The sequence below is a fragment of the Canis lupus genome, chromosome 8 (genome assembly GCF_011100685.1).
Source record: "Canis lupus familiaris isolate Mischka breed German Shepherd chromosome 8, alternate assembly UU_Cfam_GSD_1.0, whole genome shotgun sequence".
Lineage (NCBI taxonomy): Eukaryota > Metazoa > Chordata > Mammalia > Carnivora > Canidae > Canis > Canis lupus.
In genome coordinates this window covers 69,925,564-69,946,208 of record NC_049229.1, presented here as the reverse complement: position 1 = coordinate 69,946,208, position 20,645 = coordinate 69,925,564, and the positions used below count along the sequence as shown (strand labels likewise).

The window sequence follows — 20,645 nt, the reverse complement described above, 5'->3', positions numbered from 1 at the left end:
GGATAAAATGGAATTCTTTGTAGGAGTCCCTGTAAAAGACCGATCGAACACATAATGATAATGTATACTTGTTGCCTGGGGCTGTCGTCGCAAGGGGGGAAGATCAGTTGGCCGAAAGTGGGTCCAAGGAAAACTTTTAGGGCGCCAGAAATATTCTATACCTGGTTACTTGAGTGCTTTTGGTCCAAGCTCATTTGGAGACTTAGAAGGAGTCCGCTTTCTTGTACATAATTGATCCCTTTAATCCCCAAAGTGTATCACAGGTATTTCTCATGTCATCATCATGGCCATCACCATCCTCACCACCATCACCACCATCACCACCATGACACTGACACTATTCAGTGCTCATTATGTGCCAGGAACCAAGTTAATTGATTCGTGCGTGTTGGGTCTTTTCAATTGTTATTGTGTAACCACATGAGTCACAAGCTTTTATTATCCTCAACTTATTGATGAAGAAATGTGGGTTTACAGAAAATCAAGCCTGGGATTTAATTTCTGGCAGTCCAGCTCAAGAGGCCAGTTGATGAATCTCTGGTACTGCTGTTCTTCCGTTTTCCACATGAATGACAGTTACATTTCTACATGAAAATGGGTCATATAGCTCAAACCACTATACAAATGCAAATTGCTGTTCTTGTCATTGCAATTCTTCCCTAACATGCCTGGGATAAAGTCCTGGGAGAGCTCTTCTGATTTGTACTTGACTAAGGATGGTGTCTCATCTGGAGAACGGTGATTAAATTAAGGAAACAGGGACCGTCACAAAGTCCTTTATGGAGCTATTACCACCCAAGTGCCAGTGAGGGTATAGCTGAGGTGGTCCTGGGTTCAGAAGAGAAAAAGCATAAAGCGTTATCTTTGAAATGAGGGGGAGGATCAATGTTTTCTTTAGTCAGTCAAAAGCACTCAGGGACTGTATATTCAATAAGATCTCAGTTAAGTAGAAAAATCTTAAGTACAAACACGCACATAAATGAAGAGTTACACATCCACAGGAAAAAGGACTGGAAAGAAAGGCACCAACTGATAAAGCTATTATTTTTATGAGTGGGGATTGTGTGTGCTTTATACTCCTTTCTTCTGTGTGCTTATCTGGGTTTTTCATATTTTCTATAGAAACACATGTTACTTGTATCATCAGAAAAGCACTGGGTTTTTAAGGAGATGAAAAGTGCTTTTAAAATGAAGAACTCAAGCACTATGGATACAGGATTCCAGTCCTAGATACGGGGCTTATAGAGAATGAAGGCTTTCTTAGCCCACAGAGCTGTGGAATCTCTGACGCAGTCTTTCCAAAGCCTCGGTTGGACCCTGCCCGGGGAGCACTTCTGATGGGGTTTGGGCGTGTCATCTTGTTTACAGCTGCCAGTGCTCGGTGTTCTTCTCAAAAGGACTCTTCAGGAGCTGGGGACTAACTATTTAGAGAAATCACCACTTTCCCCACAAACCTAAAGGGCTGGTTACACGCAGGTTACACGTTTTACCCATCACTGGCAGTGGGAAGTCTTGGGATGGCAGGTTTGAGAACACCATCCAGGGGCTGCAGCACACTCATTTGTGTTTCCTCTGTTCGTTTTCTCTTCTGTTCTGCTAGTTTGGCCTCTTGGTGTTAAATGAGAAGATATTTGTCAGTCATAGAATTTCATTGTTCTTCCCACTGCATGGCACTTTGTCTGGAGAGCTCACTGAGTCCATATATGAAGCCGTGTGCAGGGGATGGAGCAGAGCAGTAGCCAAGAACCTTGATATCCCAGCTCCGCCCACTCTTCTATCCTTGACCTTGAACACTTATGTAAACTCCCTGTGCCTTGGTTTATTTTTAATGGATTTTTTCTTTATTAAAATACAAAAATCATTCAAAAGATTATGTATAACATACATTTAGGTTAAAAAGAAGAATGATAAACAACCCATGAGCCAATAATTTGCTTTTACCTGTTCTCTCCCTGCCTCTCTCAGAGACAGCTACCATCTCAAATCAGTTTCTTATACTCTTATTTAAAAAAAAAAAAACCTCACACATGTATTTATGCCTAACACCATATTGCTTAATTTTATTTGCTTTTGGACTCATATTTTGCTTTATGTTGCTGCAGATAGCTATAGTTTATTTATCTTCATTGCTCCATAATATTTCATTGTAGAGGATGTTTGGGTTAGTTTCTCTCATTCATATACCCAGGAGCAACATGGTTGGGTCATTCAATATGTGAATGGTCAACTTTGCAAATAATACCAGAGTATTTCACAAATTCCAAAGTGTTTGTGCTCATTCATACTCTGTTCATCTGTATACTCTCCAACACTTGGTGTAGTCAGACTTAATTGTTGCCAATAAAGAATAAAGTAATAGCTTACTGATGACCTGAATTTGCATTTTTCTAATTACTAAAGAGATTAATCTGCCTTTCACATATGTATTAGAATCTATGCTTCTTCTGCAGAATGCCTATTCATGTATTTTTAAAATTTGACTTATTCTCTTTTGGTTTGGAGTTCCTAATATATTTTGGGCACTAATTATTTATTTTTTATATGTGTTTCAAACATTATATCGCAGTTTGTGGCGGCTTTTGGTGAACGTAAGTTATTAATTGAAATAACTTAAAATGTATTGATATTTTGTTATGTTTAATACGTTTTTTTGTGTCTGAATACTTTCCTACACCAATATAAAAATATATTGTCTTACATACTCTTCCAAAAGTTTTCATTTTTTTTTTCACATTTGAGACTTTAAGTCACTTAGAGTTGAGTTTTGTTAATAGTTTGAGATGGAGATCTAATTTAACCTTCCCCCATAAAAATATCTGTTGATACCAGAACCATTTGCTAAATAGTCCTTCCTCTCTTCACTGATCTTCAGAGCAACCTCTGTCACATGTTAAAGTTCCACATATGGATGGATTTATTTTGAGGTATTCTGCTCTGTTCCAGTGGCCATTTTGACAATCCTTGCAACAATATCACACTATCTTATCTGTCCCAACTTTATGAACAAGTCTTCATATTAGAACATATCTCTAACTTACTCTTCTTTAGGAGTGCCTTAAATATTTTTGACCCTTTGCTTTTTCATAAATATTTTATAATCAGCTTGTCAATTCCATGAAAAACTCAGTTTTATATATATACATATATCTTTATATGTATATATATATACATATGTATATATATTTCAAAATTTGAGTATTTGAGCCCTAATCCTCTTTTTGGGAGACATTGATGTCTCTGTGATAGTGAGTGCTCCTATCCATGAACATGGGCTATCTCTCCATTTACTAAGGTACCCTTTAATATGTTTTTAATAGAACTCAATAATTCTAGAGTTCAATAATTTGAAGCATACAGACCTTATCCATTTCTAATTAGGTTCATTTCTGGATACCTTTTATTTTGGTTGCTATTATAAAAGGTGCCTTTCTTTTTACTAATTGACTCCAAGTATTTGCTGATGCTGTACAGAAATGCAATGTATATTTGTATATGGCCAGCTCCTCACTAAACTTATTAGTCTAATGATATTTATGTAGATTCTTTTGAGATTCCATGTAAATATTTGTCTCATTTTCTCTATTTTAAAATAGATATCATCATCATAATGATAGTTATAATTCACTTTCTGATGAGTTATAAAGGAGTTATACAAATAAAGTGCTTAGAAATATGAGCCAGACATATTGTTGTCATTATATTAATTATTATTTTGAAGTAATGGCTTTATTGTTCTTATGAAAGCTTTACATGCCATTATAAAAACTAAAGCAAAAGAGAGCAGTGCAAATAGGAAACCAAAAAATCACCCATTGCCCAGAGACATAAGGTTCACATTTGGTGAACATCATGCCAGACTTCCCTCTAGGGATACGTAGAAACATCAGTGCATATATAGATAGACAAGATGAAATTATTTCTATAAAAGTAGCATCATATTTTGCATGATTAAAAATACGACGTTTTAATTTTATTTGCGTTTAAGAGAAGAAAAGTAATACAACAGAATAGCTGAACTTTAGATTAATTCCCTCATCACAAGAGATATCAGTCTGTAAAGACTCTACTTAGGAGGTGGAAAAAAAATTTACAAGTCATTAAGCAGACCAATCATTAGGTTTGAAAGTTTTACAGCAGGTCTTGGCTTCCCACCTACACAGATGGGTGAGTGGCTCTGTCACACTACTCGATTGCCCCTTTCTCCGCCTGTTTTTGCTGCTGGCATGGGTTATCCAAGAAGAGACAGATGTGTAAAGGGTGTCTGAGATGCATGGAGGAGTCACACTTGGGAAAGAAAAGGGCAGGTGGAGCAGTCAATCAGGTCAGCTGGTGCTGACGTGGCAAAGCCTCTACCCGTCCTCAGGAGCCCCAGGGTAGAAGTTTCCTTAAGGGGCCACTCTTTCATTCTGTTTATCCAGCCTGATGGGGCTGCTCGGCCCAGTCTTTCTATTTGTGTGACATTTTCTGTCTGAAAGTGTCATTTTACCATCTTACCTGGGCCACTTTTTCTTTCCCTTTGTGAGCTGTACTTTGCAGGCTGCACGTCACCGGCAATCAGACTTCCTGTAGTCTGTGGGATGGAACAGGTAGCAAAGGGGCTCTGCTGAGGCTGAGAGCCCCAGCTCTGGCATCTTGGGGTGTTCATCCCAGGGCCCAGTCAGCCCCACCGAGGGCATGGTTTTGCCTCCCACGGGCATCAGATTGCTGTTCCAAGCCAGCACAGGGCCCTGGTAGGGTTGCCAGATAAAATACGAGATGCCCAGTTGAATGTGAATTTCAGATAAACAACCAATAATCATTTAGGATAAGTATAGCCCAAATAGGACATTTGGACACATTCTATGTGCTAAATCTGGCACCCTCGTGTTTTCCCTCTGCCGAGCTCCCTCTGTGGCATGCAGGGATTTCTACCCTTGAGGTCTGAACGTCACTTTTGCCAGTCTGCCCAAGCCCGCCGCCCACTGCAGGAGCTTTGTGAGAATTCTCAGCATGAATTTCTTTTCTCAGAAAATCTTCCAGGGGTTGAGGGTGGGGTTAGGAATTGCACATCTGTGTGCCAAACCGGAATCTCCGGCTGTTCTCTTGGCTGTCCTTTCAGTGCTTATGGCATTGAGTGTCTATTGACGATGAGTTTTGTTTTAGGATTTTTTTTCCCTCACTTTGTTTGATAGCAGAAGAGGGTGTACCTGTGAACCTTTTCCATTCTGTGGTCTTTACCCGGAAGCATGCCATTTATTTATCTGTCTGTCCATTCATCCATCTCTCTGTCCATTTATTTTTATTGAAATATGGTTGACGTGCAATGTTACATTAGTTTCAGGTGTACCACATAGTGATTCGACAAGTCTATACGTTACTCTGTGCTCACTGCACACGTAGCTGCCACCTGTTACCATATAACACTATTATGATACCACTGGCTTATTCTCCGCGCTTCGTCTTTTGTCCCCGTGACAAATTCACTCCATACCCGGAAGCCTGGACCTCTCTCTCCTCTTCACCCATTTTGCCCATCCCCCTCCCCTCCCCTCTGACCACCATCAGCTTGTTTCTGTATCTATGGGTCTGTTTCTGCTTTGCTTGTCCATTTGTTTTGTTTTTTTCAATTCCACATCTGAAGGAAATCATACAATATTTGTCTGACTTATTTCACCTAGCATTAACACCTCTAGGTCCATCCATGTTGTCACATGTTGTCTATTTTACGGCTGAGTAATATTCTACCGTACGTATATACCACATCTTCTTTATCTGTTCATCCATCGGTGGACGCTTGGGCTGCTTCCATATCTTGGCTACTGTAAATGGTGCTTCAGTAAACACAAGGGGGCTTGTATCTTTTCAAATTAGTGTTTTTGTTTTCTTTGGGTAAATACCCAGTAGTGGAATTACTGGGTCAGATGGGATTTCTATTTTTAATTTTTTTAAGGACTCTCCATGGTGTTTTCCCCAGTGGCCACAACAGCTTACACTCCCACCAACAGTGGAAGTACGCACTTCGCTTGCTTCTTTATTGATCAAACACTTAGTGAGTGGCAGTCTGCCATTGAGGTGGAGGAGATGATACAGAGGTTCTCGATCATTGTGACAAGGCTATCGCAGATGCTGCGAAGGAGGCTTGTGCTTTACGCTTCATATTGGGTTCTCCACCTGCATTCTTATCCCCCATTAGACTGACGGTTCCTTCAAGGCAGGATTGGGGGGGCTCCATTCTCACCTGAAGGGGTCCCAGATATTTGCTGCATGGATGATTGAGGGAAGCCAGGAGATACAGAGCTGCAGGAGTTGAAGAAAAGGAGGGGACTCGAGCATAGAAGAGGTGGGGGGACAGGGACATTAGAGCCCTGGTCCCTCCAACTGCCTGTGCGGGTTGAGCCCACAGAGGTGGAGCCACTCGCTGGTGGAACAGGGCGGGATGAACGCTGACTCAACTTCAGATCTGGTTTAGCCTCTCTTACCTTAAACCAATGGTACAGTACAGAGGTTGAGGGAATCTAGAAACAAACTATCAATGCAAAGATTTAAAGGTAGGAAGAATTTACCAGGCAGCGAGAGCTCAGGGATCAGTGAGACCCCCAATTCAGGGCAATTAGTCATGCGGTGAAGGCGAGGAGAGACAAAGCAAGCGCAAGCCCATTGGGTCACAGGGGTTCAATGGGGCACAGAGGGCCAGGTGACTTTGGTGACTGGCAGGTGGAGACCGGGGAGGTCCAGGCAGTGCTGTGTGGAGGAGATGCTTTTCGAGGAGGGAGCACGGGAGATGGGTGAGGCCTGGGCAGCGGGGCCTGCAGGCCTACTAAGGGCTGGACCAAGCGTGGGGTCCGGACAGGCTGGAGCAGAGGTGATGGGACCCTCCTGCCGCCGCCCTCAGACTACGTGAACAGATTTGCCTGAAATCGCCGGCTTCCATTCTCCCGCTAATCACTAGATGTGCAGGAAAGCAGGAGCGACTCTGGAGCCGGGTTCCTCCGCCCTGGGGAAAGCTGTTACCCCATGTGCTTTTTGAGGTTGAACATGGAGAAGGGAGGTCAGCTGTCTCTGGAACATCTTATCCACTTATCTCGGCCACACTGTCTGTGACCTTTCTGCTTCAATGACTCAGTGGGTATGAGTGGCTAGCCTGTTTTCAGGCGTTCACTTTACCCTTTCGGCTCTGGGTAACCCCAGAATCATCCCAAAGTCATAATTCTTCCCCTCTGCTTCCAGCTAACTGGAAACACATTTTCAGAATCTTCTTTTTGTGTATGCGTAAGATGGCATGATCTTCTCTGAAAATGTGCTCCAGAAAGAAAGCTTGTGAGTCCTCCCGCCTCCTCTGGGTGAGGTCCACCCTGAGAAGTCGCTTGGAATACGTCAGGGCCTGTCGCACGTGATTCTAAGTGAATGTTGTTGAGTGATTCGGTGCATGTTTGGGGGCAGGTATCTGCGCCAGGTTGACGAGCATTCAGTGAGGACCTTCCGCTCTAGGCACTGTGCTGAGCTCAGGACACAGGGGGGCCACGCAGTGTGGGACAGGAGAGCCCTACGTGTGTCCCCATTTTCACGGAGAGCAGGGCCAGCACACTTTCTCTGTAAGACCCAGAGAGATGGTGAAGTATCTTTGGCCCTGGGGCCCTGTCTTAGTCACTTGGGGCTGCTGCAACGGATTACTGCAGACGGGGTGGCTTAGAATCAGCAGAGTTTGCTCACAGCTCTGGAGGCTGGAAATCTGAGATCAAGGTCCTGGCAGATTCAGCCTCTGGTAAGAGCCCACTTTCTGGTTCGTAGATGGCTGTCTTTTTGCTCTGTCCTTGCATGGCAGGAAGGGTAGAGGAGCCCTCTGGGGTTGCGTTTATAAGGGCAGCCATCGCAATCATGAGGGTTCTGTGCTCCCAAGGGCCCCACATCCAAATATCATCACTTTGGGGGGTGGGTAGGGTTTCAACCTATGAATTTGGGAGGGGCACAAACATTCAGATCAAGCCACTGTCACAATCAACATTTCAACAGTAACAACGTAGTTTGAAAGCAGCTGTGGATGGTACATCAAGAAATGGGCACGGCGGTGTGCCAATAAAACTTTATTTATAGGACCAGGCATCAGGCTGGATTTGTTCCTTGGGCTGTAGTTTGTTAAGTTTTATTTCTTGGAGAAGTTGGATATGTGAGATTTTAGTCGTTAGGCGAGGTCACCCGGAAGACACAACTTGCCAACTTGGATGGACCCTTCACTGATGAGTGTGTCTCCCGAAGCGCTACGGGGAACAGTGCGTGGGGTGTGTCTGTGATGATTGATTGGGGGGAGACCCTTGCAGGACAGGGAAGGGCGACTTCCTTTTCTTTCTCACACTGACGTGTCTGTGGGCTGCAGAGGCCTGACAACCAGTGGCCTCTGGAAGGGGAACAGAACGGCTCCTGCAGAGGAATTTTCGATCCTACTCCTCCCCAGGCCTGACCGGGCAGAGGAGCATTTGCCAGGGCCATGGTGGGGCAGGCTGAAGCCGTGGGATAGTTCACACTTGCATTCGCTCACGGACGCCTAGGTCCCCAGGAGGCGTGGGCATGGCTTCCTGGTTAGTCTGAATTCAGGAAACTCTCTCGTGTCACCTTTCCCATCTTTGTCCTTATTGTGGGTATTATGACTAACTAAGGTGGGCATTTTTTCAAGTAGTTTCATGGAGTCAGGTGATATGCTAGGCCCCTTACTTCTACCTCAAATTGTGACAAGAGTTGGGGTAGCCGGCACCAACCTCCGCTACAGCGGAGTCGAGAGAGACTCAAGCGGGGAGGCAGCATTCTGTCCACCAAATGGTGTTTAAGTGATGGGGCTCCCACCCAGATCCCAGAGGCGCCGCTGGTACCACTGCACGGGGAGCCCTCTGGCCTGGGTTTCTGATGGGAAAGACCCTCGCTCTGGGCCCGCCTTGCTTTCTTGTCTGGGTTCCTCTAGATCTCCAGTAGAGGACGGGCAGGGCTAGTTATGCAGAGGTGCGCTGCTGCCTGGACGAGCCTCACTGATCCGTCCAGAAAGTCCTGGATCCCTCACAAGTTGTCCACATGCAAGTGGACGTCACCCAGGAGCTCCGGGGCTGCTGTGCCTTGTGGGGCCCGGGTAGCAGCCTGAAGAGCCTCCCTCTTCCCCGGTGAGCACCTGCTTCACGTCCTGGGTGAAAGCCTTCTGTTCCGCTCTAGCCAGACCGTGGCCGTCCTGCGGCCAGGACCCAGGTCAGGTCAGGCCTCCTTCTGGGTATCGTCAGGCCGTGGCGCTGCATCTAGCACATAGTAGGCTTTCAGCAAACGTCTGATGGATGATTGAACAGATGACTGACTTTAAAATAACTTTCACACGGCTTCTTCAACACTTGTTATAACAGCTCCGTGACGTGGGCAGAGTGTGTACGATCACCTCCCTTAGACTCAAGGAAAAGAGGGCTCCCATCGTCATCCCATCGTCGTGGGATGGACACAAGGTGGGACGGGGGTGTGGTGTGTGTCACTGGTGTTTGTTGGGCACGCTTCACCACTGGGTGCTCGCTGAGCCTTTTCTTCGTCTTCACAAAAAACTGTAGGGGTGTGTGTGGGGTCTTGTCTCGTTCCCATTTCACAGGCGAAGCCACTAAATCACAGAGAAGCATGATGCTGTGCCCTGGTCCTGCAGCGCCTTGGAGTCAATGCCTAGATTAGAGCCCAGGCCCACCTGGGAAGCCTCAGACCTGTTAGCTTCTCCAACAGGAGCTCAGTTCCCCCCTCCACCTGCCAGGGACAGGGGCACTGGGCCTCAGTAGGAGTTGTGGCCCTGGGGGTGCAGTTCAAAGCAAGTTCTAGAAACCTTCTGTCCCCAGATCCCAGAGGAGCCCCCATCCTGCTCAGGGCTGCTGCAGGAAGCCTGTGTGGTTCTGGACCGAGAGGTGCCGAGTAGAGCAAAGGAGAGAGAAGTGACGTGCGAGGCGGGGCCCTCCGGGCTCCTTCGGGAGAATAAGCGCTGCGCTGGGGGGTGGGGATGGGTTGGAAGGAGTGAGGATTGGCTTTGGAACCGGGGCACCTGGCCTCGGACCCTCGCTGCTTTCGTGGCCTCAAGCTCGTTCCTTCACCTCTCGGGGGGCTCAATTTACGGATCAGGGGTGTGAGCCCCTGTGCTGCAGGGTGGTCGCAAGGGTTGGAGGGAGCAGTGGGTGCCCAACAGTTGGCGGCAGTGCCATTGCTGTGTCACCCCGCGGCCTTTGGGGGGGGTGGCCTTTCCTCTGAAAAGATGTCTCAGCAGAAGAACCAAACCCAGAACTTGTCAAGGGAGTGAATGATACCCCTCAAGTGGAGGCAAGTGAGCTGTGAGGATTCTCTGAGACATTCTATTATTATTATTATTATTATTATTATTATTATTAATTATTATTATTTTAGTGTTTACATGTGGTGGTAAAACACACCCACTGCAAGATCTACCTCCTGAGTACTCCCTGGGGCGTGCTGACTTGCGGGCTGGGACCGCAGGCTGGGAGGATGGTTTGCGTGGCCTCAGCAGGTTGGACGTCTTTGTTCGCGAAGGTTGCGCTATCCCTGAGTGCCCTCTCCACGCCATGCATTTCCTCCCGCCCTTCCTCCAGCTTGGGAGGCAGGTGCCGTCATTTCCATGTCACAGGTTTGGGCTTTGATTCCCCAAAACCAAAGAGATGCTCAGGCCTCGTGGGGCCTCGTGGCAGAGCGGAACCCCCCACCCCCCGCCCTGCCTCCCGCCCGCCAGGCCACGTCCCACTCGTGTTTGCCCACTTCCCGTGTGCTCTGAAGTGAGGTGCCGGATGCACTCGGGAGTTTTCATCAGCTGGCTTTTTTTTTTTTCCTGTCTTTCTCAGTTGTTATTTTGCATCAGGGAAAAAAATGAAAAGAATTTAATTCATCGTTAAGTGCTCAGAAGGAAAAATGCCGCAAAGGAACCGTAGCCAAGGAACAGCATGAAACTGGAAGGTGAAGCGGACACAGTCCACCGGGCTGGGTGGCCGGGTGCGGGTCTGTCACTGGACCTTCTTGGCCGCCCCGGAGATCCCTGGCCCGCTGGCTGCGCGGCGGGCGTCCACGGCCAAGGCCGGTGCAGGAGGCGTCCCTGTGCCCACGGCGCCCCAGCGAGGCGGCGGGAGGGGCGGGCAGGCCCCGGGCCGGGGGGTCACCCCGGCCCACGCAGGCTCTAGTCCCGGCCCCGACTCTGTAGCTGCGAACCGCCGCTGCGGTGACCACGGCTCCGTTGCCCGAGGTCCCCGTGTCCACGTCGCAGAAGAGGAAAGGAGGCCGTCACTGCCACAGTGCGGCGCTGACATACACGAGCACGCGTGGATCTGGCCCACGGTGGCCTGGTGCCCGGAGCCTGCGGGGCCGCGTGTGCAGCGAAGGAAGGAGGTCGGACCAGAGGCGTCCCCTCGGCCTGTTCAGGTTGATAGTTCCGTGTCGCGTTCATTCCCACGACGTGAGTTATTTGGCCCAGGGCGACAGGAAAGGGAGTTTAACACTGACAGCGTGTTCTGACAGAGGCAGCCACAGGGGACTGTGGAGTTCCCCCCTCCACTGCCCTCCTCCCATTCCTGCGTGTCCTGTGCGTGTGCGTGTGCGTGTGCACCACAGGCACCTCCCTCCGTGTGCACGTGGGGCCGTGCTCTGGGCCCGGTGTCTGCTCCCCATGTCCAGGAGCTCCCGGGGGACAGGAGCCCGTCTGTGCCCCTCGGTGCTGCTGCGCCCAAGCTCCTGTGCTTGTACCCAGAGTTCGTGGGCAGCGTTCGAGAGGCCACCCGTGTTCTGCACGGTGCCCAGGGCAGAGCCCGGTGCTGACTCTAAGTGGATGTGGGCCCCGTGCCCCGGGGGAGCAGAGCTGCCCCTATATGGTGACGGGGGGTGATGTTCAGAAGCACCGAGGCGGCCACTGCCTCACTACTCGTTGCCTGCCTGCAGGGCCCGGGAACGTGTTGGGGAAGCGGGGGACCAGGGGCTGCACGGGGGGAGTCCTCAGAGCATTCAGGGGGCCCACGTCTCCTTCAGCCGGCTCCCCGCCCTGCACCTCTGCCTCTGCCCCCCACCCCACCCCAGGGCCCAAGTGCACCAAGCGCTCCAGCCCCTGCTCACCCGGCCTCCCCAGGGCCGCCACCACTTCCCTGGAGGACGGGGAGCAGCTCGCCACACGGAGGGGATGGGGGGGCACATGACCGAGAGGGAGGCATCATGACGGCACGAGGTCCATGGAAGGAAGGACGAGGAGGCCCTTGTGCTGCTTGGCTGACCTGTGGGTCGGGGTGGCAGGAACCCAGACGCGGGGAGCCCAGGCGAGCAGCGAGCGTGCCGGGGAGGGTGTGCGTCCCCCAAGGCTTCACATCTTCACGGGAGGGAGTTTCAGCTGCATTCACGGGTCGGCTCGCAGCTGTCTCCGGGCACGGCCGCAGCGACGTGTGTGCGGGACCCCGCGATGGCCAGAGAGTCGAGGAGGGGCGCAGAAGGGAAAGCCAGCACCGCCCACCACCCTCCGCAGCTCGCGCAGCTCCTGGCATCCCCGCATCTCCTCGGCGCCCAAACACTTATTCCTCGGGTGGTTCTGCGATCCCAGGTCATCTGCTGACACCCCCCCCCGCCCGCCGCGCCGGCCCATTTTTGTTCATTATTGTTTTTGTCGCTCTCGGAACTGTAGATAGGTCTACGCAACTTCTATCCAGTTTATATACATGGTGAGTTTGATTCTGCAGGCACTAGAGCACTTTCATGGATACTTCAAATACAGTCCGCCCTTCCTTTCTTCTCTAGGTTTTTAAAATTGTGGTTCATTGTCCACACACAAAATGGACCATTTTAACTATTTTTAAGTGCACGGTGTAGTGGTCTCGAGCGCACCCAGCACTGCCGCTGTTCTCCAGGACTGAGACTGTGTCCACATCAGACACCGACTGCCTGTCCCCCTCTTGTTCTGGGCCTCACTCCAAACAGCTCTGTAGGTGACCTGGTGGATGGGTCAGAGTGACACACCCACGCGGGGACTGCATGGCCTCCACGCTCTGAAGGAGCCCGGGAGGCCTTGCGCCCCTTCCCTGGCTGTAGGCGGGGTCACCCCAGAGGGCACGTCTCGACAAGCCGCCACCGCTGGCCCCAGGACTGCAAGGCCCCTGAATGTTTTTTCAAAATTTTTCTTAATGTGGTAAAAATACCTGTGACCTAACATCCACCAAAACCCAGAGGCACTGAGCACTTTCACGCTGTCGTGTGGCCCTCGCCGCCAACCATTTCCAGAACTTTTCATCTCCCCAAACTGAAATCCCTGCCCCAGCCCACCAGACCACCATTCTACTCTCCATCCCCCTGAGCCTGGCTCCTTCCAGGAGGCTCACGTAGGGGACTGTCCGGGATCCCCCCTCGTGCTCCCAGCCGCGCCAGACAACCCTGCGCCCAGCATCACGGGGTGGCCATGCTGCACTGTCGGGGGTCGGAGGCCGGCCACAGAAGTCCTCCGTGTTGCCATCGTCCTCGGCGGTCTGGGCGTGAACAGGGCTGGCACCTGAGAGGTGGGTGCCGTTGGGCAAGTCCCCATCTTGCAGAGAGACCCGTGGCTTGTGGGGACGTGTCACAGGTGGCGGCTCTGTCCATCGGTCACCCGTGGCCTCCGCGAGGAGGCTGCTGACACAGTGGGATGAGCAGGTCCTCGAGTCCCGGCCTCCCTTCCTGGTGGCTCCAGGCTCCAGGGTGCAGAGCTCCTCAAGGCTCTGGTAGCCCGGGCCTGTGTGTGCAGGGAGTCTCCTCGTTTATGCGACTTTTACCATTCCTCCTGGCAGAGTTTCCCCAGCGGAAGCCAGAGTCATTCTGGGACAGCTGGCCCCCGGGCCCTGCTAAGGAGCCTGGACGCAGCCCTCTGCTCCGAGGAGCAATATTCCTGGCCAGACATGAAAGGAGAGATTATAACAGCCCATTTTCTGCAGGCAGCTTATCCTGAGTAAGTGGGAATCCAGTAAAATCCACACTTGAAGCCCTTCCTTTTCATCTCGCCCCACCAACCACCTCATCCGGACAGGGCCTGACAAGACCTGGGGGTTTTGGGGTTCACCGCACCGTGCACCCAGGTGCTGGGCCGGCTGTTCCCATTCCGCAGGGGGCGGCAGCCGGGGTTGAGGGGGGTGGCGTCTCCTGCCCACGGTGGCTGGTGGCCGGCACTCGAGAGGGGGCTCGGGCTGACCTGGGATCCGCCCGCGGGCAGCATGCAGGTCCCTTCCTCCCTCCTCCTTGTCCTGCGCCGGCCGCGGGGCTGGGCTTCGCCTGGACATGGTGTTCTCTGCAGCAGCAGAGCGCTGTTGTGTAATCCTGTGGCTGCGTGTGGTGTGTGGGACGCTGAGCGTGTGGGCCTCCGCGGGGTCAGGCCGGGTTAAGCTGAGCCCGGGCCTGTGGCGTTGGATGGGAGCGGCCCGCGGCACCCCCTCACCCCCGGTACGCGGGAGCGGGAAGCGCCGGGCAGGGACGCCAGGGCTCGGGGTGATTTATGGAGGGCGGAGCCTTCGGCCGTGCCACTGATACAGCCCTTCAGACTCGGCTCCCAGAGCTGCGGGACCTCGGGCGGCCCTGCTCCCCGCCAGCCAAAACCACACCTATCCTGAGCACTTCCAGCGTTTTCACGGGGACCGTGGGGGCAGATGATTTACGGCCGTCTCTTCCCTTGGTGCCGTGGCACATGCATCTGGAGATGACATGAGAGCATACAGATGGGCGAGAAGGTCTCCCGTGAGGCGGCCCCTGGTCCCACTCGCCTGAATCAGAGGGGTCAGGCCCTGCCTGTCAACCCCGGGCGGGAGCCGGGCTGATCCGCTCTCTGTGATCTTACAAAACCATCGTGCTACCTGTGCAGCACTTGGGCACACCTGGGCCTAGCGAGCGAGGCTGCCGGCACCAGCTCTGAAACGTGAGCGGTCCAGAGGGCAGAGCGGTTGGGCTCGCGTGGGCCACACTGGCTGGCACTCCCTCTGGCCTCTCCACGTGAGAGCAGTAACTCATGGGCAAGTTGGGAACCACCTTGAGATAACCAGAAAACACTGGCTTGCGTGCACATGAACAAAGCAGTTTTAAAAGCAAGGCTCCTTTGGCCGGGGAGCCGGCCACGGCGGCAAGCTCAGCTCGCAGACCGAGCCCCAGGCTGAGCCTCAGCTAGGAGGGGCCTCGCTTGTGGCTGTGTCCTCGTGTGGCGTGCGGGGGTCAGCAGAGCTGCCGCAGAGAAGGGACCTTGGCGGGTGAAGGATGATGGGCCGAGGACAGCGGAGGTGAGGACAGGTGGAGGGGCCGAAGGAGCTGTATATGCAGAGCCTGGAAGCGGAGGGCGGCCCTGAGACGTAGGCTCCGTGTTGAGGACTCGTCCGGGAGCCAGCTGCCAGGTTAGCAACAGCTTCTGAAGCCACACTGACGACCGGTGACCACGGGCCTCGTCCTCAGGACAACAGGGGAGCCATGGCTTTAAAGGAGAGACAGTGCTGTGATCCATTGGGCAGATGCATCCGTGTATCTGACCACATGCTGCGCTCTGGCCCTAGGTCGGGCCCCATGCTAGGGGGTGCTGAGGAAGCCCTTGAGAAGGCCTGCTCTGGCGTTGGCGTGCAAGAAGTCTTGGGGGATTGGAAGGCCAGAGGCTTTGCAGTCATCCTGAAGAGAAAATGGGGGTGGAATTAAGGATCCTACCCACCCTCCCCACCACCAGGTGATAAAAAGGGGAAGACAGATGGACGTTAAAGGAGCAGAGGGAGCTGGCCCGGTGGCCAGGAAGATGGGGCTATGATGGGTGGGATGGGGTGGGGGTGGAGGGTAGACAGAGATGCTGCTGCTCCCAGGCTTAGGCAATCACTAATGAGCCGGCCGTGGCGCTGATGGGCTGTAGGGCATGCAGTGCTCGCAGACCTCATGATGTCAGCTTCCTCCAGTGGAGGCTTAACTCCACTGTCTATAGCCTCAGAGCAGGTAGGACAAACACAGAGCAGACCAGATTATAGCCCTTTATGGGTCCTTTTCCATGCACGCACGCACACTGCCACAGGGGCGGGGAGAGGAGCCTTGGGGCCACGGGGAGCGGCCAGTGCGCCCCGCTGGTGAGAATGGTGAGAATGGATCGTGGTAGTCCAAAGGTCGGGTCCCTGTTTGGAAATGTGTTCTGATTGCTCGGGAGCTTTGGGAGAGATTCACCAATGGGAGGGCTCAGGTTGATCCAGGAGGACTTCCTGGGGAACACGGGACCAGAGAGACTTGGGGAGAGAAGTCCCGGTGCCGAACCAGCACTCGGAGAGCCAGGGCGCCCCGGGACCACCACCGGGCCAGCAGGTGGAATCCAATACACCGCGGGGAGCTCAGGAACCGCGGTGTCACCTCCATGTCCCTGTGCCAGCGGTTCATGGCACTAGAATAGCATTTCAGGTGCCAGGGGAACCCTCGGAAGGGCAGACGGGCGGGAAGGAGCAATCCTGGGCGCTGCATTGACCTACTGGAATGAGCTCGTCACGCCTAGGTCTGGGCTGGTCATCTGGGGAGTCGGGACTCCAGTTCCTGAGTGTCTCGCCAGGGCTCAGGAGGGCAGCAGAAGGGAGACCGTCACGGACCACCCACCCGCTGGAGGGGGCGGCACCGGTGTGAAGGTCTGGAAGTCTGGGTGACTCAAGAGCACTGACGCCAAGGCTGGTTCAACGCCCCATTTTACAGAGAAGGAGCATGAGCCGCTTAATGGAAGTCACAGCTTTGTTCCATGCTCTTCTTGACCTGGCATCTGTGGTGCAAGGTTTCCAGGAATGTCATCCTTCAGGTGGCATGTGGGGACACTCAGGCCCTGGCTGCTCGAGATTTGGCAGAGATTTCTAGGCCCCCTTGGGAGATGGCAGCAGAGCCACCTCACCTGCCTCGAGTCTGCACAGCACCTCCCTTCCTGACTACCGTTAGAAGCTTTCTCCCTGACTCGGACATCGTGGAGCCCCCATTACCCCGGTGGCTGGCGGGCTGGCTAACCCCACTCTGCTGCAGCCATGGTGAATCCATTTCTTCTCTAGCCTCTACTTCCACGGTGATCGTGGGCGTGCGTGTCTCTCCACTACTGTGAGCTTTTCCAAGGCCCACCGCTGCTTGGACAAGCGAGTCTGGGCTGCCGACCCTCACAGCCCAGGGACCCTGGGGCACCCGCCCCCCCCGCCGTTGCTGCGCCCTGCGGAGGGGCTGCACATGGCACGGGCTGCAGAGATCCAGCCGCGAGCCAGCGCGATTCCCCGGGCCCCCAAGTGACTTCTGACCTTAATCCACCCCTGCGGTAAGATTTATTAATCACCGCGCTCGAGACAGCTTTGTGCCAAGAAGTTCAAAGCGTCTTCCAGCCTTAACCCGTTCATCCCAGGAGCATCCCAGGGAGAGCTGAAGGTCTGGCCGGCCTGGGCTGTCATTCATCCGTCGGCTACTGCGCGCACACGTCGGGAGGGGGCCGGGCCGACCCTGGCGGCAGGACTTGGCCTCAGCGCCCTGCTGAGTCAACCCGGCAGGCTGGAAAAGAAGCCCGAGTTCCCCGGCCTGGGCCTGGGGCCACGTTGCCAGCGCAGGCTTCCTTCCTTACAAAACAGCCATTGTCCACAGCTCCAAAGACGCACCCCCCTCCCCACCATGGCCGGGCGCGTAAGTGGTTGTCACTATCTAGGTGCCAGCAGCACCAGGGCGGTGTGCGCCGAGCTCGGAAGAGAGGCGCTTGCTCATCGGGCAGCAAAACACGGCCCTCGCCCTCCGTGAGCATCCGTTCAGAGCCCGGCCTCCCCCACAGAAGGGCTTGGCCTCCGCCGACCTGGCCACCTGTGCGAGAGAGCGCCACAGCTGTGCGATCCCCAGGGGCTACCTACCGGGGCAGGGCTTCTCCCCGGGGTGCTCGGGAGGGCCCCCCCACCCCAAGCAGCTGGATGAGGAAGAAACAACATGTTCTTTCTCCCATCTATCTCGCCCCTGGGTTCTCAAGCTTCTACATTGTTTTTCGTGTTCGGCCTCATTTTCGTCCAAAAACTTGGTAAAGCTGGAGAAGACTCTTAAACCTTTTTCTTTCCCTTTCTTTTTCTTTTCTTCTTTCTTTTCTTTTTTTTTTTTTTTTTTTTTTTCGTAAACAAGTGTGCTTTTCTGGCCAGATGTTTCTTTTTTCCTGGTTCTTACGGGGCTGTGCCATTGAGCTGTCTGGCTGAAACTGAATAAATCTTTGTTTTATGGCTTCTTTGGTCCTTTACAAACTAAGGACCTCAGGGAGGAGTCAGATCTTTTAATCCTTCTGGTCTTAGCCTCGAATGACCTCGCAAGTGCACGGTTAGCTCAAAAGTCTCAGGGATATTTTCGTCGCTGACCTGAGAGAGCCGGAGTCCGGGACCCTCATATTGGAAGGGTTAATCGTACCCGGAATGTAATAACCGGGCACCGCGGGCCCCAGCAGGTGCCCAGAAGATTAGAAAGCATTCCTGTTTCCACCAACGGCAGCGTCTTGCATGATTAGGTGCACCTTAGCGGCGATCCAGGCGGCAGCTGCCCGTCTCCGGCTGGACGCCCCGTTTCCAGCTGAGCCCCAAGTCGAGCGGGCCTCCCCGCGGCCCCTCGAGGCTCCACGCTGTGGTCTCCTAGGGGGTGAGTGGGGGGATAGGATGACACGGCAGTAGGTGAAAGCTTGAGGGATGGCGAAATGTTTTCGTGGTTCCGGGAGAGCGGGCTCATTTCAGCTATTTTTACTTCTCAAAGGACCCTGGCAGAGGGACAGCCTTGTAAAATCTGTTGTGAGCGATGCAGCTGTGGCCAACCGCCGAGCACTCCAAGTGTAGGAGAGAGCAGGCAAGCAATCTGGGCCTGTGTTTTGGACAGGTTTTCATCTGGGAGGAGAAAACGCTATTGCTCAATCTTGGAAGTTGGGTTTTAGATCCCGGCGGCACAGCAGACCGCAGGGCTGGCCCCGGGCCGGCCGCGGGCGAGACTGCAGGCGGGGCTGTGCCCACGGCTTGCCCGCGCCCCTCTGCCTGCGGGTCTGCCCCCCGCCCCGCGGCTGGGACACCCCACGCGTTGGACGTCTCCTTAGAACATTCAGCAAAACGTGCCCGCGTCCTTCTTCCCTGCAAATGCACTGCCACTGTGCCTTTTCCTGTCCCCCTCCCGCAGGCGTGGTGCCCCCGCCCCGCCAGTCCTGTCACCCACCCCTCCCCACCTCCCTCTCCACTCCGTCCTGTCCTCCCACATTGAAGCCACTGTCCAGTCACGTCGACTCTACCTCCGTGGAGTCTCCATCACCCAGGCCCGGTCACCAGCCTCCTGCTGGCGCGTTCCACCTCGGAGCTCTTGGGACATCATCTGTCTGCCCTGCTGTAGACGACGTTTCCTGAGCTTAGCCCTCACTGTGGCACTCCACGCTCATCAGTGGCTCCCTATGACCACGGACATGGGCCAGTCACCTCCCTCATGGTTTCAGGCTCTTCACCACGCCCTAAACTCACCTTTCTGGACAAGAAGTCGCCTTCCTAGGGCCCTGGCCACACCGGACAGAGGCTCCTGCTATCCCCACCCCTGCCTTTGCTCCTTTTAGTTCTTCTACCTGGAGGGGACCCCTGCCCTGACCTTTTGAATGTCTAGAGAGAGGCTGCGAGAGAGGAGGAGGCTCTGCACACGGGCGGAGGAAAGTGGATGACAGGCCTACTTAGCTCTGAAACAAAAAGAAACATAGAGTCCCAAGGAAAACTGAGGAAGATATTTTGATATGGTCCCTCTCGTGCATCCGCCGGGCGTCAGGGACACGGCAGCCCTGAATCGGAAGCTGCTCCATTTCAACTGCAGTGCGGAGAGGATGCCCTGGCCTCCTGCCTGAGTCTGAGGTGGAGGGACAGAGACCACAGGGATCCCGTGGGACCCGGGCACCACCTAGGAAACACATGACAGAAACTGAGCACCCGGGGTCTTCAACACTCTTCGTCCCAGGAGTGCAGGCGGCCGGGTGAATCGCCACGGCAACTTGGCAGCTCCTCCAGTCGGAAATTGGGGTCTATTCCCCGCTCACCCCCATGCTTGAATCTGGGCAGCCTGACCTGCTCTGACCGGTAGGGTGTGGTAGATGAGGCTGTGTCCTTGGAGCCTTGTGCCCCCTCCCCTGTCCCCCCAAGGTCCCCCTCTCCACCTCCCTGCCCAGAGATGAGAGACCACAGGGAACAGAGACCAGCCCCCCTGGCTGAGGCTCCCCAGCCAGCAGGCCCCTGATGGCCCCGCGCAGGGGCACGGCCCCATTCGATCCTGCAGCCTCCAGCGGCCTCCCAGCTGACCAAGGCCACGCGAGGGAACCCAGACCAGAACAGCAGCACGGCCAGCCCACACAATGGTGAGCCTATTTGTCTCAAGCCACTAAATGTCCAAGTGGTTTGTTAAACAGCAAAGCTAATAGTACGGGAGCCACTGCGCATTCAAGGCAGGGTGTGTGCTCATGATCCTTGCTGTGCTCCAGGGATCCTCAGGGGCTGGGCCCCCGTACCTTGTTTCTTAAAAGGTAAAGTTTAAATGACATAAACATTACCATTTTGACTATTTTAAAATGTATGATTCGCTGGCATTCAGTGCATTCGTTATGTGCAGCAATCACTCTTAGTTCCAGACCTTTTTCATGGTCTTCAAAGGAAACCCACATCCATTAAGCACTCACCACCGTCAGCTGC

At 53.4% G+C, this 20,645-nt stretch overlaps 1 long non-coding RNA gene across 1 annotated transcript in view; it reads left to right on the top strand.

The window, feature by feature from the left end:
• The first annotated feature begins 13,806 nt into the window (after positions 1-13,806).
• LOC102152551 overlaps positions 13,807-20,645 on the top strand; it is a 54,282-nt gene continuing 47,443 nt past the window's right edge. The window contains exon 1 of the long non-coding RNA XR_005363795.1: positions 13,807-13,927. This is a non-coding gene — a long non-coding RNA (uncharacterized LOC102152551). The remainder of the gene's footprint in view (positions 13,928-20,645) is intronic.